The following is a 3,118-nucleotide window of genomic DNA, read 5'->3' on the forward strand; positions in this document are numbered from 1 at the left end:
TTTCTGGTCCTGCAGAATAAAAATGGAATTTGACCAGTGAATTTGGAGTAACATCAGAGTGTGAGTCTCAGCTCTGACCTGGCCTTGGTGTCCTGACGTGTAAAGGAAGAAAAAACTTGACCTACTGCGAGCAACAAGTGAGACCAAATGACAAAAATTTGCTTTTTACACCTGAGACTTTGGCCTGGGGTATAACTTTCTGGGAGGGTAGTTGGCCTGTCATGTACAAGGCTCTAAGTTGGGACCCCGGTACCACAAAATAATAACATAATAATAATAATAATAGTAATAATAATATAGGCTGGTGCAATGGCTCAGTATAGGACACTTGCCATTGAGCATGGCAGGTCCTCATGCTTTTATTATGATATGTACCTTCTTCAGTTGACAAGCCTGCCACCTCTGTGACTCTAACTGAAAAGTATTTTTCTTTCCCTTCCTTCTTCTTTTCCTCCCTCCTTCTCTTTCTGTCTGTTTCTCTCTCTTTTTATGACCTTTACAATTTTTAAACAGTTTTAAAAAATTTATTTATTTATTATATATAAGTACACTGTTGCTGTCATTAGACACACCAGAAGAGAACATCAGATCTCTCTCTCTCTCTCTCTTTTTTTTTCTGGAGCAAGGTTTAAATAGACTTTATTGTTACAAAGGGGGACCCCACCAGGCAGAACCAATATATGTGGTCCCAGTTGTCACCATGGAGACATTGAGAAGTCATGATTGCAGAAGAGGTGACTGGAATTGAATACATGATCCCAGGGAAGGCCAGCCAGGAATGCAGGAAACATGATCAAGGTGGGCTGGCAAGAGTGGTCTAGTCAAAGGGTGAGGGGAAGACAGCTCCCTTCATTCCTGCTTCTCGCAGCACCATAAGCCACCGGGCCGAGCTGCTCAGGCCCCTCAGCAGCAGAGAGAGGCGTCAGGACAGACATGACGGTGTGGAATGACCAAAGACAAGGACCAGCTGAAGCCCAAGGTCAGGAAGTCAAGATGGCCCTCAGGAAGTCAAGATGGCCCCAGATCTCATTACAGATGGTTGTGAGCCACCATGTGTTTGCTGGGAATTGAACTCAGGACCTTTGGAAGAGCAGTCAGTGTTCTTAACCACTGAGCTATCTCTCCAGCCCAGTACATATCTTTAATCCCCACAGGGAGGTGAGTTCCAGGACAGCCATGGTTACATAGATCCTGGTTCAACAAACAAACAAAAAAGTCTTCCTTCAGGTTGTGAATAGTAAATGTGAAATTTTTGATATGAATAGTCTATTGCCCTGGAATTTGTAAAATACAAAAACCTATTTGATATTTTGTGCTTTTGCCTGCATATAAGTTTGCATACTACTTGTGTGCCTAGTGTCTCAGAAGGTCAGAGGAGGTCGTTGGATCTTCTAGAACTGGATTATCAGACATCTGTGATAGCTGTAAGGATATCAACCTTACAGGCTCTGGAATTGAACCTGGGTTTCTCCGACCACCAGAACCCCTGCTGCCTCAGTGTGAGCCTGGATTCAGGGTCCTTTGTATGGAAGAACATGTTCTAACACTGAGCTGCAGCCTGTGTTTTACATCCCAGAATACTGGCTTGGTACTTGGAATAGAACTTAGAATCTCTGGAAGAGTAGTCAGTGCTTTTTCAAGAGATTTATTTATATATTATATAGAAGCACACTGTAGCTGTCTTCAGACACACAAGAGGGCGGCGGATCTCATTATAGATGGTTTTTGAGTGGTTGCTGGGTATTGAACTCAGGACCTCTGGAAGAGCAGTCAGTGCTTACAACCACTGGGCCATCTCCCACTGGGCCAGCCCCAAAGTCAGGATTTTAAAGTTGCATTTGTGCCATTTTTCTAGGCCCCCCCCCCCCGACAGGGTTTACATTTTACATCTGTAAGCAGGGAAGTTCCACTTTGTGAACTCACGGGAATAAGGGTCTTCTTGCCCTGTCTCCCTGAACTGGAAGCTCAAAAGATGCAGAGAAAATCAGTCAGGTGTCAAACTCACAGCCTGGAGGCCTATCAGTCAGCTTTAATTCTTTGAGGGTGGAGTCCTAGTGCCTGAAACACCTCCCACTACCGGCCCCACCTCCTAACACTACCTCGTTGGCCTTCAAGTTTGTATCAAGTGCACTTTTGCAGAAGTCCACTCAAAAAGGCATGGGTAGACAAACAATAATTACATTTTCGCTTGAGAAACATGATTTTCAGATACATTTGGAAGTAGATCCCTTGACCTTCACTGAGGTGGTGTTGGGACAGGAGTGACAGGTGAGAGAGGCTTATGAATAACAGGTATTAGTCTCTGGCGGGGAGGGCGGGGGAATGAACTTTCTGCCCGCTGCCTGGCTTTTAGTCGTACGTAGATCCAGTGCCCTACCTACCTATTGCCCTATTCTCCAAACTCTGAAGGGTCCCTACTATCTGTTAACATCACTCTTGAGTCAGATCCACGTTATTGTGTGGAAAGGAGCCAGGGAGGGAAACAGGCAGTTTCTCTATCATTCTAAGGCATACTTTTCTATAGAAAAATCTCCAGCGAATCATCCTTAAGTTGCCTTTTGACTAGAGCCAAGATGATCTAGCGATGGAGTCGAGGGTGTGGAGATCGGTGTGTTTGGGACTACACTCTGCGGTCCGCCAGCACGGCGGGAGGGAGGACAGGAGCTAAGGGACTCCCGCACCGGGTAGCAACGCCATTGCGGAGCGTGGCCGCAGGAACCCAAAGGGGCGGGGCTCCGGAGGTGGCCACGCGGCGCGAGGCCTAGATTTTCAACCTCGTAACCACCGTAGACGAAGAGGGAGGAGCTTCGGCCACGCAAGGCCTGCTGCCCCGCAGCCTCGCCACTACCAGGAGCTCCCACCAACAGACCCCTTTGTGTGCATGCCCCCGCCCCGGAGGCGCCACAGCCAGTGGCGCTGAGAACCCTCATTGGCTCAGCCCGACGGTCACATCGATTGGCCCGCGGTGTCCCCGACGCGGGGGACCGCTTTCCCTCTTTCTTATTGGCCCGCCGAGCTGCCTATCAGACAGCCTCGTGGGCTGATTGCTCGGCCGCTCAGAGTCCCTGGAAGCAGTTCCGGGAAACCCCGCGTGCTGCCGGGATCGCGTCTCAGTCCA

The sequence above is a fragment of the Micromys minutus genome (assembly GCF_963924665.1).
Source record: "Micromys minutus genome assembly, chromosome: 9".
Taxonomy (NCBI): domain Eukaryota; kingdom Metazoa; phylum Chordata; class Mammalia; order Rodentia; family Muridae; genus Micromys; species Micromys minutus.